This window comes from Antechinus flavipes, chromosome 1 (assembly GCF_016432865.1).
Source record: "Antechinus flavipes isolate AdamAnt ecotype Samford, QLD, Australia chromosome 1, AdamAnt_v2, whole genome shotgun sequence".
Lineage (NCBI taxonomy): Eukaryota > Metazoa > Chordata > Mammalia > Dasyuromorphia > Dasyuridae > Antechinus > Antechinus flavipes.
Genome location: NC_067398.1, coordinates 602,215,738 through 602,238,927, shown reverse-complemented (window position 1 = coordinate 602,238,927; position 23,190 = coordinate 602,215,738). Strand labels below are relative to the sequence as shown.

The 23,190-nt window shown below is 33.2% G+C and overlaps 1 protein-coding gene across 1 annotated transcript in view; it reads left to right on the top strand.

Moving 5' to 3' along the window:
* The window catches only part of LOC127547630 (CUB and sushi domain-containing protein 3-like), a 588,420-nt gene that overhangs the window by 462,139 nt on the left and 103,091 nt on the right, over nucleotides 1-23,190 (top strand). The window lies entirely within an intron of this gene.

Genomic DNA, 23,190 nt, shown 5'->3' with positions numbered 1-23,190 from the left:
CCTAATGAACTTATGTAAACATAAGGTCAGTCATTATTCTTGGGGTAGGGACTCTTTTTATCTCTTTTTATATCCCCAGCACTTAGCACAGTGCCTGATGCAGAGTAGACACTTAATATATGTTCACTGATCGTAAGGCCAAAGCAGATGTCATAGGGGAAGAATAAGATTATATTTGTTCCGGAGACAAGATAGAATCATAGCATACTCATGATATTTTTTCTTTCATGAATTTGAGGATGAAAATATATAGTTATATATATATATAGTTTGTATATTATATAGTTTTATAACTTTCTTTTTTATTGTAATAAGTTTATTTTTACTGCACATTATTTTATGAATCATATTGAGGGAGAAAATCAGAAGAAAAGGGAAAAAACATGGGAGAGATAAAAAAAATAGAAAAAAGAAGTGAAATAGCACATATTCATTTACATACAGTCTCTTTAGTTCTTTTTCTGGATGCAGATGACATTTTCTGTCCAAAGTCTATTGGGATTGCTTTGGATCACTGAATCACTGAGAAGAACCAAGTCTTTCATAGTTGATCATCACACATTCTTGCTGATATTCTTAATTTTGTTTGTTTGGCTCAGCATCAGTTCATGCAAATCATTCCAGGCCTTTCTAAAATCAGTTTGTTCATCATTTTTTATAGAACAATAATGTTCCATTATCTTCATATACCACAATTTATTCAGCCATTCCCCAATCGATGGGCATCCACTCATTTTCCAATTCTTTGCTACCAGAAAAGAGCTTTCACAAACATTTTTTGCATATGAGTTGCTTTTTCCTTCCTTTATGATTTTTTTGGCATACAGATCCAGTAGTGTGACTGCTGGGTCAAAGGATATGGAGTTTTAAAGCCCTTTGGGTACAGTTCCAGATTGCTCTCCAGAATGATTAGATCATTTCATAACTCCACCAACAATGGATTAGTGTGCCAATTTCCCCACATCCCCTCCAACATTTATCATTATCTTTTCTTGTCATCTTAGCCAATCTGAGAGGTGTGAGGTACTAACTCAGAGTTGTTTTAATTTGCACTTCTCTCAATATGATTTAGAGCATTTTTTCATATAACTATAGATGGCTTTAATTTCATCATCTGAAAATTGTCTGTTCATGTCCTTTGACCAAAATTAATTGGGGAATGACTTGTATATTCTTATAAATTTGAAACAGTTGTTTATATATTTTAGAAATGAGCCCTCTATCAGAAATCCTGATTGGGAAGATTTTTTTCCCTTGTACTTCCCTTTTAATTTTGTTTTTGTTGGTTTTTATTTCTGCAAAACCTTTTTAATTTCCTCTTGTTGCATTGAAGTCCCTCTTAGCCCTTGAGGCTAATTAGCAATTGGACAATACTCCATTAATATATGCTTGGAGAAAGAATGGCCCCGCCCACTTTCTGTGCAAGTTTGATGTGTTGTATAGAAAATTGAGTAGACGATTTGGTGGGTGGAATGAGAGAGGCAGAGGCACTGCTGGGCAGATTCATGTCGCGATTGCTCTCACTTCGTGTTGCCATTCCCCTTCACCTCTGCAAAGAATAAAGATCAAGCATTTTCCCTTATTCTGACTCCGGCTGATTCTAATATACTCTGGGTACTAAACGCAGTCATCACATTTGGCGCCCAACGTGGGGCTAAGGACCCTATTTTCACTGAAGAAGTCTCCAGTGACCAGGAAATTAAGTGAGTATTTTAACAGAGAAACAGGGAACTTACTTTGTTAAGGGCTAAACTAGTAACCTTTTCTGATTGAAATGGTCAAGCCTACTGTGCCTGGAGGCAAGGGATCCATAGGCTGGAGAGGAACAGATTTCACTTCTCCAGTGGGTATCTCAGTTGTCCCAGCTACATATAACTCTCTTCTACCCAATTGTAATCCCTTTCTTCCATCAGGTTGGTTCCTGGCTGATTGATTGTGTAATTCCCTTCTCCCATCAGATGGCTTCCTGGCTGATTGGTCATGTCTGGGTACTGGACTTCTAGGCACTCTCTGGGTGCACCATTGGCTGCCATCATGCCCAAAGTACTTTTTGCCTTGGGTCCTGGGGCTGGGCCTCTCATCCCATTTCTCTGAATCAGTCTACATTCTGATGCCCAATGAAAGCCTCTGTTGCATTTTGGACATGGGGTATTGGGTCTTGTTCTCCCACTCTGTTTTCTCATTCTGTCTCTATGCCAACATTGAGCTTTCAGATGTCCTACTTTACCACATTGAAAACATTGATGAATCTCCCTGGAAGTCCCTTGCCAAAAGGAACCCTGTCTTCCCATGTTGGGATCTTGGGACGTCTTCATCATAGCCTGGCTATAAAAGGCATTTGTGCCCATTTTGGCATAGTATCTTATGATTTCCTCTAAAGGAGCATCCTTGTGCAGTCCTGGTGTAATTCTTCTACAAACCTCATTAGCATTTTCCTTAGCAAGTTGCCTTATCAGATGTCTGTTACTGCATTTTCACCATTAGTTCACGTGACAGCTGTCTGCAAATGTCCCATAAAATCAGCAAAGGGTTCATTTGGCCCTTGTGTTATTTTTATGAAGGCCTTACTCTTGTAGTTTTTATTAGGGAGAAAGGCTCACGCTTTGGTAGCAGCAGCAGCAATTTGCTCATATGCTGCTATGGAGTAATGAATCTGTACTGTGATGTCTGCATAAGAACCTACACCTGTTAGTTGGTCATACGTGATTGGAACATGAACTCCACTTTGACTATTTTGTTGGTCTTGCATCCTACAGAACTCACTATATTCAGAGAGCCACAACAAGTTTTGTCCAGGTTCTAAGCATACCCTTGCTATAGATTTCCAGTCATTAAGGGTTAAGATTTCAAAAGCCAAATTCTGTAATAACATCTTAACATAAGCCAATGTAGCCCCATAAAGAGTGCAAGCCTTTTTCAGGTCTTTGAGGATTTCTATATCAAAAGGAGCATATTTTCTACTTTCTTGACCTGAAGAGTTAAATTGTTGAATCACAGGAAAAATGTGTGGTCTTAACTCATTTACATCTTTCCCTTCCTCAGTGGCTTTGAGTAGTGCCTTTTGTGATCTACTCAAAGGAGCAGTTGGATGCTGTGGGGGAGGTGCTGGTGATGTCACTGCCCCTTCCCCTACTCCTCCTCCCTCCATACTGGAAGATGGAGTTGATGGAGGAGAGTCAATTACCTGCTTTGTAGGCTGTGTTGAAGCTGCCTCCTGCAATGGAAATTCACTACACCCTTGAGCCTCACTTAAATCTCCATGTCCTTTATATATATATATGTTATATATATACATAATGTTCTGTAGTTCTTCTTTGGTCATAAAAACTCCTCTCTTCTCCAAAGATCTGATAGGTAAATTATCCCTTGTTTTCCTAATTTATTTATGGTATCCTCCTTTTTGCTCAAATCATGTATCCATTTTAACCTTATTTTGGTATGGGGTGTGAGTTATAGAGTTTCTGATATTATTTTCCAGTGTTCCCAACAATTTTTGTCAAATAGTGAGTTTTTATTCCAGAAGCTGAAGTTTGGAGGTTTATCAAATACTAGATTGCTATAGGCTTTACTGATTGTGTCATGCATATCTAATCATTTCCATTTATCCACCAATCTATTTCTTAGCCAGTACCAAATGGTTTTGATAACTGCTGCTTTATAATATAGTTATGTTTGGTATTGCTAAGCCACCATCCTTTGTATTTTTTTCATTAATTTCCTTGATATTCTTGGATATAAAACATTATTTTATAGAACTAGGAAAAAATAGCAAAATTTATCTGGAAGAACAAAAGGTCTTGATATTCTTGACCTTTTGTTCTTCCAGATAAATTTTGCTATTTTTTCCTAGTTCTATAAAATAATGTTTTGGCAGTTTGATTGGTATGGAATTGAACAAGTAGACCAAATTAGGCAGAATTGTCATTTTTATTACATTAGCTCTCCCTAGCCATGAACAATTGATATTTTCCCAATTGTTTAGATCTGACTTTATCTGTGTTAGGAGTGTGTTATACTTTAATAATCTAGTGTTGGACAAATCCAAAGACCCCAGTTTTTGGGACAAGAACGCAGTATTTGACAAAAATTGCTGGAAAAATTGGAAATTAGTATGGCAGAAATTAGGCATTGACTCACACTTAACACCGTACACCAAGATAAGTCAAAATGGGTTCATGACCTAGGCATAAAGAATGAGATTATAAATAAATTGGAAAAGCATAGGATAGTTTACCTCTCAAGCCTGTGGAAGAGGAAGGAATTTATGACCAAAAAAGAACTACAGATCACTATTGACTACAAAATAGAAAAAAAAAAAATAAATGAAAAGGAGTGTGTAATATAGTTCTTGGGTTTCTCTTGGCAGGTAGATCCCAAAATATTTTATTATGTCTACAGTAATTTTGAATAGATGCTGATGGGCTTTGTCAGACATATATAGAAATACTGATGATTTGTGTGGGTTAATTTTATAACTTTCTTAAATGAATTTACTAATGATTTACATACTGACATACTATAATTCCTTAATAATACAATGATTAACTCATTATTTTTAACTCTACTATTTTATTTCAAAGGTGGGAGCTGAAAAACATATTCATAGAGCATTTTAGATAACATCTGAATGCCTAAAATTTATTTTATTTACCTTTATTTCATATTCTTAATTGATTAGTTTAGAAACATCTGTCCTACACTTGAACAATATTCTGGATGAAAACTTCTATCACATTACTTAATTAAAGTCTTGATAATCATTAGACATGTGTATAATTAATGATGAAAACTAATAAATAATTATAAATGTTTTGGTTAATATAATTAGTGAACAGGCATAATAGATTTTCTATTGAAGCAAATGAATGTAGAGATTTTTACAGCAGTATCTGTCACTGAAATAATTTTATTAAAAAATTAAAAAAAAAACATTTAATATAGTTCCTATACCAAGCATACTTATTTTTGTCTATGGAACCAAATTTTTTCCAGTTTTTTTACATTTCTAATCCTTAATATCTTACTCTACCTCCTTTGCCATAGCCAATCAGCTCCAAATCTTGCTATTTCTATTTATGTTATCTTAATTCAGAACCTCAAACCACCTTTTACCTGAATTAATGCAAAAGTCTCCTAACTGGTCTACTTTCCTCCTGTATCTTTTTACTCAAATCCATCTTCCATTCATCTCCACCCTCATTAAGCCCCCTCCCCCCTCAAAAGTAACTTTACTTAAGCATAGATCTACCCATGAAAATCTCCTTCATAAATAAAACCCAAAGTTTCCTTATTGCTTCTAGAATCAAATATGAATTAATTTGTGTTTGTTTTAAAAATCTTTACTACTTTGCCCACCTTGTCTTTCTGTCCTCATTATTCATCACTTTATTTTACACACATTAAGGTCCCAAGACTCAGGTCTTCTTTCTGTTCCACAGGTCACTCTTTGTTTTTCATTAGTTCTCCCTAATTTGGAAAATGCTTTCCTTTCTCAGCAGTTCAAGCACCACTTTCAGGAAGATATTTTTCCTAATTTCTCTCAATTATTAATACCCGTTTTCACTAATTAACATTTTTACTACCTTATATTTACTTTGTATTTATCCTTCATATAAGGTTGAATATAAGCTCCTTAAGAATAGATGTTGCATTTTTGTCATTGTGCCATAGGATTAGTTCAGTGTCTGGCACACAGTATTTGTTGGATAAATCAAAGCTATAATTCTTCACCATTTCACAGGGAAATATCTAATGCTACTGCTGCTGCTGCTGATAATGATGATGGTCATAGAAATTATATAGTAATAAACTCCAGAAATATCTGTATCTCCATAACAATTACTTTGTATAATTACTAAATTGAAATTTTGTTCATTATTCAATAGATGGATTTGAACTATGTTAAATATAATCTTTCTTTTTCTTTCTTTTTCTTTTTCTTTTTTTTTTTTTTTAATAATTTCATTGAGGTAGGCAAAGTGTTAACTTCTTTATTCAGGTTCCTTGCTCTCTTGATTCAGAATTAAAGTTAATATGGAAATTATAGAATGAAATGGTAACAATTTTCCCCTCCCCACTCAACCATCATTTTCTTTGAATATCCTTAAATGACATATCACTCATTATATGAGCTGAGTCACTTATATTAATATATTAATGAACCATTAAATAAAATAACACATTAAAATGCTAATTGAATAATTGCCAATTTAAAGGAACAATTTTAGGGAACATTCTTCTGAGAATGTCAATCACTTTTGTTGAATAGATTGATGCAATGGTTATAGAAAAAAATACCATCCTGTTCTAGGAAAAGCAGATTTGAAAAATTAAATTCAAGCTTTTAAGGTATATTAATGTTTAATATGTAATATTCCCTTGGAAGAGTGATTGAATTTGAATTCCTGTTATCAGGATTGGACAGTCATGCATTGGATTTCCTATGTTTGATCAAAAAAAGGACTTTATATCTTAGCATTTCATAAATAAATACCAAATATATAAATACTAGAAATATTTATGGTGTTATCAGCTTATGAACTCACAAAATGAGAAATTGCTCTGCTATGAATATCTCAGATTGTGATTGTTCAATCTATCTGTAATTTAAAAGATGAAACTTTTGAAGTTTCTTCAAGTTTACAGAGATTAACTAATATATCCATGTTTCTAAGTATCAGAAGTAGACTCTGAACTCAAGTCTTCCTGACAATAAGCCAAGATATTGATTAACTATCTCATGCTATCTCTTGAATAGTATGTAAATAGGCATGAAATCATTATTAAGTTATATCAATGTTACCTAGAATAAAAAGCAAATAGCAACTTTGTACAAATTAGCCTTAAGACCCTATTTGAATTATATCCTTTGGATCCAATGTCCAAGGGATTGAAATTTTTGAAAATTTCCTATTGTTTTGACATTTTTTTTCCTTGTGGAGAATAATAAGGTAGCAAGAGGTTCTTGAACACACTAGAAACTTTATTTTTCAACCCTATTCACTAATTTTCTTTTTTTCTTTTGAATGAATTTTCTACATTATTTTCAATTTTTGGAATGCACATTCTGTATAATCTGATTATGTACTATATTTTTTTATAATTTTAATAGATATATTTTTTTAAATGAGGCTTTTGATAGTATGGTACCTTTCAGCAAGATGTAGTTTCCCTGATTATGTCTTTTCATTAGATCTAATTTCACTTTTGTTTTGTCTGAGATCATCAGCTGAAGTATATTAAATTCTGTTCTAGCCCTTTATTTTAACTCTGTGCATGTCTTTTTGTTTCAAAGTATATCTCTTCTAAAAAGCATATTTTTGGATTCTGGTTTCTAATCCTTTCTGTCTCCATCCACCTTAGGAGTAAGCTCATCCCATTGAAATTCACAGTCATAGTTTATGTTTATCTTTCTCTATTTTAATCAAGTCCCACCTCAAAAATCTGTTTTACTTCTTATCAGTGCCTCTCTTATTCTTTTATGCCTTTGATTTTCACCCTTCCCCTCTTTCCATCATTTTCTTCCCCCCCCCCCCCCGATTTCTGTGTTTCTATACTCAGATGAACATATTTTTTGTGTATATACATATGTGTGTATATTCTTTGAACCAATACCAAAGAAAGTGACTATCATTCAATGATACCCTACCCACACTTTCTCCTTCTACAGTAAAAGCTCATTCTTATATACTTCTTTCACATGAAATAAGGAATTTAAATTTTCCCCATTTTTCCTTTCTCATTGTGCATCCCTTTTTTCACTGTTGCATTTCTTTTAGATCATTCTAAAATAATCAACTCACATGTATGTCCTCTGTTTAGGTAAACCCTTTCTAACAGTACTCCAAATGATATTGTTAGAAATTATATATACAGATATAAATAGGTAGACGATACTGATGATGATGATGATAGATAGATGAAAATGATTTTTCCATATAAAAATATAAGCAGTTTTAACTTAAGACCCTTGTGATATGATTTCTCTTTATACTCACCTTTTTGTGCTTCTTTTGAATATTGTATTTGAATGTCTAGTCTTTTTAATCAGTAATGCTAGAAAGTTCCCTATTTCATTACATAGGCATTTTCTCCCTGAAGGATTATAATCAGTTTTGCTGGGTAGATTATTCTTGGTTATAATCCCCAATTAATCTAAGCTCTTCTTTTCTTTAATGTGTAAAATTCTTATGTATGATCATGAATATTGCTCCAAAATATTTGAATGTTTACTTTCAGCTGATGTCAGTTTTTCTACTTAATCTGAGAATTCTGGAGGTTGGCTACAATATTTTTAAGAGTTTTCATTTTGGATTTTCTTTCAGGAAGTGATTTGTGGATTCTCTCAATTTTTACTCCACCATTTTAATTTAAGACAGAATAGTTTTTCCCATATAATTTCTTTAAATATTATGTCAAGGTTCTTTTATTTTTATTCTGGTTTTCAGATTGTCTGTTAATTATTAAATTATATTCGTCACTCTGTTTTCCAGTTCATTTATTTTTTTAATGAGATATTTCACATTGTCTACTATTTTTTTCATTCTTTTGAATTTGTTTCATTGTTTCTTGACTCTCATGGAATCATTGCCTTTCACTTGCCTATTTTTATTTTTTAGTGAGCTTTCCCTATTTATATTCTTTACCTATTTGTTCATTTCTGCTTTTTAAGGCACTAATTTTCTTCAGTATATTTATGCCTCTTTTACCAAGCTGTTAATTCTATTTTCACAATTTTCTTGAATCTCTCACATTTCTTTTTCCCATTTTTTTCCCCTACCACTTTTTTCCCCCCTTAATTCTTCCAGTAATCCCTTGGGCCTTTTATCCAATTAAGATTTTCCTTTGAGGTTTTGTTTGTGGCTGTTTTCATGGTGTTATTTTTCTCTGAGTTTGTCTTGATCTTCCCTTCTACCATAGTAGTTTTTCATGGTCAGTTTTTTTTTGCTCATTTTTCTTGTCTGTTTCTTGAGTATGAACTTTATGTTCAAACCATGGCCCTTGTCTTTTATGATGACTACAAGAACTCTTCTCTGACCTAGAAATATGAATCAGAATTGTGGGCAATAAAATTGTCATACTGCATCAAGTCCTGTACCTAGTGTCAGCTCAAGGTTCTCTTTAATTTCTTTCTGACAGTTCTCTGATATCCTTACCACCTCTGGACTATACTACTAAAGCTATTGATATTTCTGTCACAACCCATAATCTGATATCAACAGACTTCTCTTGTTTACATCCTTAGCGATCTTGGCCATAATTTTTTTTTATCTTGATATCTTTGGCTATATTACTCAAAAATTATTTGATGAATTATTTTAACGTTGTTTTGGAGGAGAATGTTAGAAATATTCTCCTGAGTTCTTGCCTCTATTTCAACATCTTAATTCTTTCTTCCATTCACTACTTTGCTAATCATAAGTGCTTGGACTAAGATCCTAAATATGAGAAAGTTTAGGCACAGAAAGCTTTACTCATGTTTACACAGATGTAAATCATTTAAGATATGACCAAAACTATTTTTGAATATACTGTCCAGATTTCCTTCCGTCACTGTACCCTGTATGAGCTGATCATATTTCTAGTAATATAGTCAGCTCTAAGCATTATATTTTAGAATGGATCTTGACATTGCTACCAGTAATCTAGTGTTTTAAATTTGTGAAGTTTTTTCACAGATTATTTCACTAATTTTTATAACAACCCTGTAAGAGAGGTGTCATTATTAAATCCATTTTACAGATGAGGAACCTTAAAGTGGCATCTGAGATAGAACATGAGTGCAGGTATTACTGACTCTAAGGCAACTAACATTATACTGTCTCATTATTCTCTTTCTCAAAAACTCATAAATTCCATAGAAGCAGCAGGATGGAGTAAAAATAATACTGAATTTGGAGATAAAATACTAGAGTTTAAATTCAAACTCTGGTACCTCATATCTTTCTGAATTAGACTGACTGATGATGGCCTGAGATGCAGTGGACAATCTTGGCATCTTCAGTTTCTGACCAAAATCTAAGTGCCCTGACAGTCATCTTGACTTTTGTCTTGCCACTAGACTTCAATGACTCTGAAAGAGAGAATGAAGTTGATGACTTTGTGTAATTCTGCCTCACTTAAATCCAATTCACCTACAAGTGAAGACATTAGTCTTTTTTTTGAAAATGAAGGATATCCACTATTTTAGAAAAGTTTGTATTTTGACTATTTACTCATTTTTTCCTGACCTTTTTCTTGGCTTTGAACTTTATATTAAAGTTGGGCTTTATTCACATGTGGATGGGATGTCACTGTCCCAAGCTTTATGCTTTTTCATATTGCTGTTTTCAGAGCTTGCTCTAAAGTTTTTCAAGTTTTTGATGCTTCTAATGTAGGATGATCATTGGGCATGTAGGGTCTCTGTTCTTCTGATTTGTGTTATGGTTTTTAACCCGTAAGGATGCTTGCTTCTCTGCAGCCACAAGCATTAGCAATTTTTTTTTTTTTTTTTTTTTTTGCTTTATAACTGTGACCAGAACCCTGTCCCCTTATATCTTACCCCTAGTGTTTTTTTCTGAACTGCATGTAAATAATAAAGTTGTCAATCAGTGCCAGCTGTACATAGTGTTAGCAAAGGGTCTTCTGCAATCACTTTCTAACCACTTGCTCAATATCTCACCATCTCTAGTTTTAGAGCTCCTCTAGCTATTGTTGCTAGCTGCAGGAATTGCTGAATAATTGAGAAAAGCCAAGTCACATAGAAGAGCAATACATTCTTGCTATTATTGTGTACAATGTATTCCAGGTATTCCTTGTTTTGCTCAGCATCAGTTCTAGGCTTTTATATAAACAACTTGCTCATTATTTTTGAATAGAACAATAATATTCCATTTTCTTCATATTTTTTCATAATTTTAAAATTTTTCTTGTATTGCTCTTATTTTTTTCAGCTTTTTTCTCCAATCTCTCCTATTTGATGTTTAAAGTCCTTTTAAAGTTCTTCCAAGAATTATTTTTGTGTGGATTCCCAATCTCTGCTACTTCATTCACAGGTGTATCCTAATTCCTTCTTCAAGAACCACAGTCCATTTTCTGTCTGGTTAACATATCTCTCCTTGGTTGGCATCCTTCAAAAGTAAAAGGTCCTTCAGTTTCTCCTCCTCAGCCGTCAGATATTCACACTGTATGCAAAATGAAAGTTTTTAAGACTGAGGCTGCCTCTCAATCCAGCTATTCCAAAGACAAGTTTGTTGATTTTGCAAAATTGATCTGGAGATGTTTATACTTCATTCAGGTCAAACTTCTGCCCCAGTGATCCAGTATTTCCTGGGATCTTCTCAAATAGTTTGAGGAGGATGACTGCTTTACCCTATGCTTATTTCTGTTGCTCTGAGATGTTCTGTTTCTTATTTTTCTTTGGAAATTTGGAGAATCAAAAGTTTTCTGACCTACTGTGACATCTTCCTGGAATCTTCATCCCAAAAGGTGTTTTCTCTATATTTGCAAGGCTATTTTCTCAAAATAAACTTAAGTTTAGTAAAAAATAATCTATTTTCTTATCAATCTGAAGGAAGAGCAGTTTAACTCAATTCCATTAGAGACATTTATTCCCACAAGTCATTTTTCTCTCTATTTTCTCTCCAAGGCTACACTGTGCATCTTGATTTATACCTCACTTTTTTTGTTCTCCATCAGAAGAAGAAAAAAAAAAACAATCAGAGTACTTTAGTTGTTCTAGTGCCTGTTTGAAAGGTATGGTAAATATTTACAACAGAACATGTTCCTTTTTCTGTTTATAGAACAGAGGAATGTTAGATCATTCAGTATGAGATAAAATACATGCAAATAGTAGAGGCAAAAGTGAAATTTCTTCACATGTGTCTCTATAAATCTCACTAGTTAATAATGATAATGACAGGTTTACTTATTAATTCACTTACTTTTCTATTCATCTGGTTTATCACCCATTCATCTATCTGTCTGATTTCATAGATTTGATTAGCTCCTAATGAGGAAGCTCCCTCAACTAATTAGGATTAACATTTTATGTGCTAAGTCTTAGTTACCTGGGTCACTGAGAGTTTACTTGACTTGGTTAGGGTCACACTAACTTACTAATCAGTAAGAGTCAAAGGTGGTACTTAAATTCATTTTTTTCCTGACTCTGAGGCCAACTTTCTAGTCTACACTTCACAATGCCAACTGTAATTGATTGCCATGGAAATATTTTAAAATAACTTTTCTAATGACATCATATAATTGAAATTCCAAATGCTAAAAAAAAAAAATTGATTTGCTGTATGATAGAAAGTAGAAAATCTGATGAAGTTACATTCATCTATAAGTAGTTTGGTCTTCAAATTTTCATTTATTGAGATGATATTTCAGATCCAAAAAGTGTATAGAACAATTAAAAAATGAGTCTGGAGGCAGAGTCATTAATTTTTGGCTTCTGCCACTATCTTCTATTGTCTTCACTTCTATGGACCTCTTTTTTTTTTTTTTTTTCATCACTGAATGAAAGGATCATATTAGCCTTTAAATTTTCTTCTCTTAATTTACCATTTGGCAAAAAGAGATGATAATACTTAATTGTCAAATATTAATCTACATTAGCAGATTTATGGGTATTTCTGAGTAATGAGGCTCTATGATATATAAGAAAACAACTTTAAAAACACATTTTATTCTTAGAAAAAACTGCATTGTTTTACTTCATTTATCCATTGTTAGGATAACATGGCAGAGAGTAGGCACTAACTACATAATTTTATATTCCTAGAATTTAAAGTTAACCTCTTCAAGAATCAAAACATTTTAAAAATTACATTTATGATGTAAATCATTCATATTTGCCAAACATCTCCCTGCTTTCTAAAACAGAATATACTGACCATAATTTAATCTATATTTGATTGCTCAGTGTTATCTTCAAGAAAATCAATTATTTTACTGTGCTGTTAAAGTGATGTCTTCAGGGCTTGTCTCCTATTTTATATGGCCTGAAATGATTATTCTTTTGGACTATTAATGGTTTTATTTTTCCCCCATTTCCTATTTTTGATGTCAGACTCTCATTTGTCACTTGTTGGTGTGATGATTGTTGTAGTTAGAAGTTCATTTCCCTTTTTCTTCTCCCCACCCCTATTGCATGCTCCCCAGCCTTTTTACCTGCTATTTCTAATCTAATATGCTGAGGGAAAAAGAAAACCAAATTTGTCAGAATTGTGTCAATAAGAAGAGTAACTAAGTGGTTAGAAGGGACATTAGAGTATCTTCCATAAATAAAGTAACACCCATTAAGATTACTCTGATACCATTTCTGATTATTTTTGAGTTCTTGGCAGTATTTTGTAAAATTGGTATTGCCCCATAAATAAGTGGCTTCCAGATATATAATGTGTTATGACATAATGTTATAGACACCATTATGTGTCTATTATTTTACATATTTCCCATGAACAACCTTTAATATAATTTATATTTATATTTTTATTTGTATGTTGTTTCCTCTGGGAGGGAAAAAAAAAAGATAAGCTTTTTGAGGACAGGAATTGCTTCATTTTTTGTTATTGTATCCCTAATGTCTAGCACAGCACCTGACACACATTTAATATGCATAAGGACAAAGAATTCCCACTTCCCAAATTTTCTAAGTTTTTTTTTTTTTTTTCTGACTTGTCATAATAGGCCTTGGCAGAAGAATTTCCCCCTCTCTCCCCCATGGGGCTAGTTCAAAATAATCTAATTGTACTAAAAAGACAGATGAACAAAGGAAGTAATAAATAAGTTCTAGACAAATAAAGATGATGGGCAGAAAAAATTCATAGGATCAATTTAGGAACTTAATTTTGAACTAGAAGGGACCTTTTAAGACAGTGAATATAACTACCTTATTTAATAGTTTAGGAAATTGAGGTACAATGACTTGCTTTGGGTCATCTAGCTGATAATTGTCTGAGGTATGATTTTAAACTCAGGACTTCCCAATTCCCAAATCCAGTGTTCTACCACTATTCCATGCATCTCTTCCTAGTAGATGGATCCTATGTTGTTGCCTATGGAACAAAGAGATTAAGAGACTCATCCAGAGTTATATATCTAGAAAGTATTAGAGATAGGATTTGAACATGAGTGAGTACTTACGCTAATCTTAGCACTCATATACACTCCACTCCACTGTCTGTAAGAAGGCTACAGTCCAGTTGATTTGTTCCACTACTGGGATTTCTTTACTACATAGAATTTATTGTGCCATAATGACTTTCACAATTGTACAGCACATGAACCTGATGGGAATTGCTAAAACAAGGGGTGAAAGAAATACTTTCAACTGTTTCTGAGAGGCTATGGAAGTTAAAAATAAATAAAAGCCCATTTTAAATAGCAAGGCACCTTTCAAGTCATTTTTCCCAAGGTAGTCAAGCAGAAACCTCTTAGGTTTATAGATTATGATCTCTCTGTTTCCGTCCTGCCTTCCCTCCTTTCTTCTCTCTCTGTCTCTGTCTCTCTCTCTCTCTTTTTCTCTCTTTCTCTCTCTCTCTCACACTCTCTCTGTCTCTGTCTGTCTGTCTCTCTGTTTCTATTTAATTCTAATTATACTTGTAGTTACTTATTTAAATCATAGAGACAATTTTGAGAATTCTTCATCTCTGAGATTTCTCAGGATTTCCTCTGTGTAGATATCTTGAACTGAATTTGTTGTCTATATGAAGAGAATGATATAATATTAAAATTAGACAAGGGTCTTACTTTTTAATGATCATTTCCTAACAGTTTCATATTTCACCTTTATGTAAAAACTTATTTATCTTCACAAGTACTATGATGTTATTATTAGTCTCATTTTATAGGCAAGAAACTGAGGGCATCTACTCCTTTTCCAATTCTTTACTACCAAAAAAAGAGCTGCTGTCTTTTCTCCTCTTTTATGATTTCCTTGGAATATAGACCTAGTAATGCCATTGCTGGGTCAAAAGGAGTGCACAGTCTGATAACCCTTTGGGCATAGTTCTAGATTGTTCTCCAGAATGGTTGGAAAAGTTCATAACTCCACTAGCAGTGCATTAGTGTCCCAGTTTTCCCACATCCTCTCCAACATTTATCATTATCTTTTACTGTCATCTTAGCCAATCTGAGAGGTGTGGGGTAGTATCTCATACTTATTTTAATTTGCATATCTCTAATCAATAGTGATTTAGAGTGTTTTTTCATATAACTATAGATGGCTTTAATTTTATCATCTGAAAATTGTCTCTTCATAGCCTTTGACCATTTATCAATTGGGGAATAGTTCCTATTCTTATAAATTAGACATAATTCTTTACATATTTTAGAAATGAGACCTTTATTAGAAATTCTGGCTGGGAAGATTTCCCCCCAGATTTGTACTTCCCTTTCAATCTTGTTTTTGTTGGTTTTGTTTGTGTAAAAACTTCTTAGTTGATTTAATCAAAGTTGCCTATTTTACCTTTCTTAATGTTCTCTAGTTCTTCTTTGGTCATAAAGTCCTCCTTTCCCCAAACAGCTCACAGGTGAATTATTTCATTATCCTAATTCATTTATGATATAATTCTTTATGCACAAATCACATATACATTGTGACCTTATTTTGGTATGAGGTTAGAAAAGTATTTCTTTTGAGAAAAAGGGTAAAATAAAGCCATAGTCTACTTCAAATGGACACAAAACTTTCCCAATTTAGTTATTAAATCTATTAAGATTTTTTACAGACTATGTCATACAAAAGAACCATGTCTATAAATAAATTATTTATCTAGGTAGCGTTCTTATTCACTTTGAATTCTATCATATCACACATTCCTCTTAGCATTTACTTGTTGTCTCTTGACTGATAGACTATCTAGTCATCTCCTTTTTTTCTGAAGCATGAAGAAACCCACAAACTCATTTGGGAACAACAGTGGAATTTATATACCTATTGTCTTCCATAAAGTGCTTTAATTTTTTCCCTTAAGGAAACTTATGTGAAAATGCAAATCAGAGTTGACAATATATAGTGTATCTATCCAGAAAGCAACTATATGATATTTCCAGCGAGTGTTAAATACTTGCTCATGTACACACATATGTATGCACACACACATACATATACATGCCCTTAAAGGAAATATTACTAAAACATATTACGGCATCATTTTCAAATATTTCTAACTTATCCAGTCTCATTTAATTGCCAAATACTTCACATTTGAATTTTTTCTAGCTGCCTAATATTAATTACTGACAACTGTGAAAGTGAATGTGGCATAAGAAATTCCACATGATGTTGCACAATTCACTTTTGAAAGCTCCTTTCTAATTATTGCTGTTTTGGTAACCTCCTAGCCATACTTTCACATTGTTCTTTTAAATTCTAGTTCTTATATTCTACATTTGCATTGCATTCAAACTCCCACCTGAGACAATGGATTCCTGCAGTCTTTGCTAAGTTAAAACAAGTAATTGACCTCTTTAAAATGTAATCTTGGTTAGAGAAGAAATTATTCATTCAAAACCTGTTTACATTTCAAAGAGAAAAGAATGCCTATAGTGTCTTTGTCTTATACAGTGAGATTCTCCATATGACTGTGCCCACACTAAAATGTCAAAGTAAAACTTCACTGTCCTTGATACATTCAGTGGGTAGAGGACTAATCCCAGCAGAAGAAACCTTGAAAGGTACTCTTACTGATGAAGAGAATCCCATTTAGATAAAATGAAAAGCTCTTATATTTTTCTATGAAAAATTTACAAAAACATAATTCTCTGAAGCATAAGACAGAAGCCATAGGGGAAAAATAAAGCAACAAAAATAACCATTATTTTATTACAAATGGAAAGCATTGAATCATCTCCTTTGTTTCCCCAATGGATAATTATCAAAGCCAAAAATATAATATAAAATGTGAAACTGAAGTTTTGAAATGCTAATATACTCAAATGGAATATAGACATCTAAAGAGTTGTAATGAAGATGAAAAATTTAGAAAATTCTTCTCAAATCTTCTCCAAATTCTGTACTTTTTTTTTTTTTTTTTAAGATTTAGAAACATTTCAGCATTAGTTACAATAGAATCTTTTTATAATATGTTTTCATATTTGGAATATAGTACAGATTTTAAATTAAGGTATTTTATTTCCAGAGGATGTAAGCCTCATAAAAGTCATGGCTACCTCTGAAGAGCTAGTAATTTTGTCTCCATTATAATAGCATTTTTTCCTCCTAAAGTAAATGAGGTTAAGTGACTTGCCCAGAGTCACACAGCTAGGACATGTTAAGTATCTGAGGCCAAATTTGAACTCAGGTCCAATGCTCTATCCACTGTGCCACTTAGCTGCCCCTATAATAGCATCAAAAAAAAAAAGTTTTCCTTTAAAAAGAAAAGAACTTGTATATTCTAAACTATTTATAGCTATGATAAAGAACTGGAAATTGTGATTATGCATGTCAATTAGGGAAGAAGTTTTTTCTATGATCATGATGAAATACTATTGTGGTATAAGAAATGATGAATTTCATCTCTTTAATCAATATGGAATCTCAAAAGTCTATACAAAAATGTATACAATTCTATAATAGATAAATATTTTTTTCAGGACCAATTGAGAGCCAGTATTGTCTTGTAGTCAGGAAAAACTGGTTTGTAATCTATCTCTATGACTGTTAGCAAGTGATATGATTATAAAAAAAGGGACCTCAAAATTTATTTTTCCAATTCCTTTATCTAAGGTCTAGAGATATTAAATAAATTGACTAAATTGTCATAAGTAAAAGAGCCTATATTTGAACTGAAGTCCTCTGATTCCAAATTTCACTACAGTGAAAAAGCTTTTGCAATACTGTATTTAGTTATCAAAAAACAAAACAAAACAAAAATAGTCCTCTACTCTTAAATGTAGTTTTCCCAAAGAAACTCTTTGTACCTATAAAAAAAAAAAATCTATTGAAGTATTTACTGGCATTTTTCATTTTCATGTAGGAGTAGAGATAACAGTAAGTGGTTACAGGTAGCAGAAAAAAACTTTTATAGTTTTACCAAACTTGAAAGGATAGCCCAAGTGACTATCATCTGGAAAACATCCTAGGTAAGTCAACAACTTCAACAGCTTGACCACAGAGCAGTTATTTCTTTCTTTAATTTTTCCCCTCAGTCACAGAATATGTATAAAGAACATTGTCCAAAGTATTGAGTTGTAATCTGTAGTAGTGGCAGGAATATGCACATAAATGGAACCTGATTCTTCAAGTTCTGAAATAGTACATAGAGGAGTAATCAAGTTGATTTTAAGACTAGAGCAAAAATAGTTAAATAGATAAAAATTGGAATTTAAGGGCAAATGGAATGAAATCCACTTCCCTATGGAAGCCGTTTGAGAGTAATCATAGTTTTAATATTAATTTTTATATTTCTAGGCCTCAGCACTTTTTTTTGTTTCTTTTTTCTTCCATTTTCCCTCCTTTCTTCTTTCCTTCCCTCCCTCACCTTTCCTTTCCTTTTTTCCTTTCTTTCTTTTCTCTCTTTCTTTTCATTCTCTCTTTATACCTATCTTTCTTTTCTCTGCCTTTCTTTCTTTAAATATGAAATTATTAAATATGGAATAATATGAAATTAAATATGATTAAATATGATAACTCTCTAACATTCAAGGATTTTGATAAATTAATTCCATTGACTCTTTATTTAGTGAATTACCAAACTTTGGAAATATTCAAGTGGATTTAAAAATTTTTTCTTCTAAGGATATGGTAGAAAGGTAGGTGGTTTAATTGAACAGTTTTCTTTTTCGATTCTAATACTCTGTGCTTTCTTATTTTCATTCGTTGTACCAAAGACAATATTAAAACTGGAGAGGCACCTTAGAGAATGTGTTATCCTAAGCTTTCATTTCATAGTGAAGAAAATGAAGATGGTCTAGCTAAGTGATTTGACCAAAGTTACATTCTCATTGGTAATTGGGCAAGGAATCAATCATATTTCATGACTTCCAAACATGTACCCTTTCCACCATACTGTGATTACTCTTTCCTTCTCTTGTTAGCAGTTCTTCCTTCTATTGTACTATAAAATCAATCTTAAAATCTCACAATTGTAAAGCAAGTCAGAAATTACTTGTTCTAAACCCCACCTAAAATATAAATTACTATAATATCAAACAATAATCATTTATGAATGACTATAATGTGCCGGTTACTGTGGTAGCCCTAGAAATACAAATACTGTAAATGAAATCAATCAATAAGCATTTATTAAGCTGCAATTATGTGCAAGGCACCATGCTAAGCAATAAAATGGGGTAATCATATTGGAAGGAATTTGTGTTCTAATGGGCACTTTACATTCTAGTATTTCCAACAAGAAATCATAAGGTCTATTCTTAAAAATCTTAAGTGGAAAAGAACTTAACCTTTGTAAAGTAACATATTTCACTTTAGACATCTTGTTTTTATGAACATTTCTCTTGGGGGAAACTGAAATCTTAAAAACCTCTACTTCCCACATCCTTGTTCTTCTGTAGGACAGATGTTCCCAAACTTTTAGATGTCACATGACCTATGGGGTTTCAGTTTTTTTTTTATGGTCCCTTAAATAAAAATATTTATACTTAACCATTTTGGTTTTTTAGTAGTTCACTACAAACAATTTAATATTTATGTCCTAGCAATTTAGCAACCATTAAAAATAATGCATACAAAGTGAAAGAAAAATATTTTTATTTCATTCTTAAATAATCACAATTTCTAATTGGATATGATTGTCTATTAGAGATTCTTATATCTTGGTATTAGAATGGATATTCCCAACCTTACTCCCTGTTCCACATTGATTTTTGCATGATACTTGCATTTTATCATAGTAATCACTAAAAATTCAGCTTAACAAATATTTTACTATTTTTGTTCAATTGTTTCAGTCATGTCTGACTCTTTGTGACCTCTTTTGGGATTTTCTTGGCCAAGGTATTGGATGATGTGCCATTACCTTATCCAGCTTATTTTACAGATGAGAAAACAGGAAAACAGGGTTTTCCTTGGAGCAGGATGGCAACTAGTGACTGAGGCCAGACTTGAACTCAGAGAGAAGAGTCTTCTTGACTCCAAGATCAACAGGCATGGCACATATATTTCACATGTGTGGAACATATATGTGGCATATATGATGACATATATGGCATGTACTGTGCCATATAACTGCCTCTAAAGATATTAGTTAACAAATAAAAAATTCAAGAATTTACAGGCATAACCAAATGTATAAATAAACAAAATATTCTCAAATATTTGAGAATGTTGTTGTGATATGAGAGTCACCTACCAGTGGTTGCTGGAGGTCTAACTCTGACCTGTAGAATGGATCTCTTCATGTCAGAGGATAATATAAGGAGACTGAGAGGCAGTGAATGTCATCTAAAGAAATGTAGTATTATATAAAGTTTAACTGTGGTTTCCATTAAACTAGTATTTTTGCTACATCAGAGATGTAGAGTCTCAATGTATTTCTCTTAACATTTCAAAGTATCTAGAGCGATCCTGTGAGTTCACTGGGCATAAGTACATAATTTGGGAAGGACAACTCTAGACCAATCAGAGCACCTATACTGCCTCTCCCATAGGATAGTTACTGAAATATTTATGTACAACTAACATGTACCTCCTCTATCATCTCTTCTCCAAGCTAAACATCAGACTTCCCTTCAATAAATGCTGATAGGACATAGTTTCAAGTCCCTAATAGATCCTATTCATCTTCCTCTTGATTTCTAGCTTATTAATGTCCCTTTCAGAATATGATGCTCTTAATGAAATATGATGCCAACTTCCATTCTCTGGACATTAGAAAAAGCATAGCAATTAATTTATATTATAGGATTTTTTAACACAGATTTTTAAATGAGATTACATGCTAAAAATTAATTAGTATGTTCTATTCCCCTCAATCCAAAGGATAGTGGTTAAGATAAGTAAATCTAATTTTGACTTTATTTAAAAGAATTAGTTGGTATGAAAATCAATATTATTTTGAATATTGTTTATGACTTCAAATTCCACAGGGAGTTTACCAACTTGTTTTTAAAGAAATTTACATTATACTCCAAATGAAGATCAGTAACTTACTTTGTAGTAACAGAACAAAAGGATACCTGCCTTAAATCTGAAAAAGATTTCAATTTAACATAAATACTTCTGTTCCAGTAAAGCTTTTGGGTAAAGGGTGACTATTTCCCCTTCTCATTCAGCAGTTCTCAGAACCTCTGTTGCAAGTGACTAAGAGAAAACTAGGATTAGCAAATCCCATGCAATAAATGTATAACTTCACTGAAGAAGAAGAGGCATATAATAAGAACTTTTAATAAAGTAATACATTTTCATGCATGTTGGCATAAAAGAAGTTTCTGGCTACTATTCCAAATATATATATATATATATATAGATATATAAATATATCTATATATATATATACACACACACATTATATATAATAATGAAAACTTATCAGCCATACCAGGAGATAAAAATTTTATTTTTTTCAAACAAAACTCCAAAAAAATTATTCTAACACTCTATTTAGAATACACACACATACACACACACACACACACACACACACACATATTATATTATATTATGTTGTATTATATTGTGGATATATAACATATAATAACGTTCCAAATAATATATACCTAAAATCGAAAGCCAGCCTTTCTATATATTTATGGGATAAAAAATAATATTTTCCTAAAATATCAGGAGTGAAATAAGGGTGTCCATTGTCACCATGTCTATTTGACATAGTACAAGAAATGCTGGTAAGGACTTCCGGCCAAGATGGCGGAGAGGAAATACACTTCTGTGTAATCTCCGTGTTTTTCTCTCACTATTCATTTCATTTCATGCCTCTGAATTAATGCTCGACTGAAAAAAAAAAACCATACAATTACTTACCAAGAGAAACCATCCTTGAGACTCTTCAAGAAAGGTCTGTTTTTGCGCGAGGGCGGGGACGGTATTTGGAAGCAGTCTGCGGGCAGCAGCGGCAACCAGAGCACAGATAGCAGCTCAGAACCGGGTGGAGCGGAGAGGGGGTAGGACGCGATTGCAGCCGTCTCTGCGGTGAGAGCTTTGCTATAGGAGCAAGTCAGCAGCCCAGCAGAGAAGCTAAAAACACCGGGGGTGAAGAATACAATCCCAAACAGCTGGAGTTTCTCGGGACCTGGCCACCCCTCCCCCACAGTGTCTTAGCCCGCTCGGATCTCAGAGCGCTCGGATCTCAGTGCGCAGGCGCCATAGCACAGTAGGACCTGTGCCTCACGAATACCCTGCCCCTCCCCCAAAGAAAGCAGCCTCCATTCAAGGGTTTTTTTTTCCTTCTGTTTCTTTGATAGTTTGTCTTTGATAAATAGACAGAATGAGCAAGAAACTGAAAAAGAATTTAACCCTGGACAGCTTTTATACAGATAAAGAGCAGACTCCAAACCCTGAGGAGACTAAAAACAAACAGTCCCCAGGTGAATCCCCGAAGGAAGAGACCTTATGTCCCTCAGCACAGATGAATCTCATGGAGGAAATTAAAAAGGCTCTCACAAGGGAGCTAGAAGAAAAATGGGAAAAGGAGAGGGAGGCTCTGCAAAAGGAGAGGGAGGCTTGGCAAAAGAGCCTGGAGAAGTCAGTTAAAGAGAGAGTGGATAAAGAAACCAAATCCTTGAAAAATAGGATTAGTGAACTGGAAACAGAAAACAGCTCTCTAAAAAACAAAATTGGCGAAATGGAAAAAAATTCCACAGAACAAAAGAACTCAATTGGACAATTAGAAAAAGATCTTAAAAAAGTGAGTGAAGAAAATACCTCACTGAAAATCAGGGTCGAACAATTGGAATTGAATGACTCGAGGAGACAAGAAGAATCAGTCAAGCAAATCCAAAAAAATCAAACAATGGAAAAGGATGTGAAATACCTTCTGGGGAAGACAACAGACCTGGAAAACAGATCCAGGAGAGACAACCTGAGAATCATCGGACTTCCAGAAAAGTATGATGAAAAAAAAAGCCTGAACACTATCTTCCAGGAAATTATCAAAGAGAACTGCCCAGAAGTCATAGAAACAGAAGGTAAAATAGACATTGAAAGAATTCATCGATCCCCTACTGAAAGGGATCCTAAAATCAAAACACCAAGGAATATAGTGGCCAAATGCCAGAACCCTCAGGCAA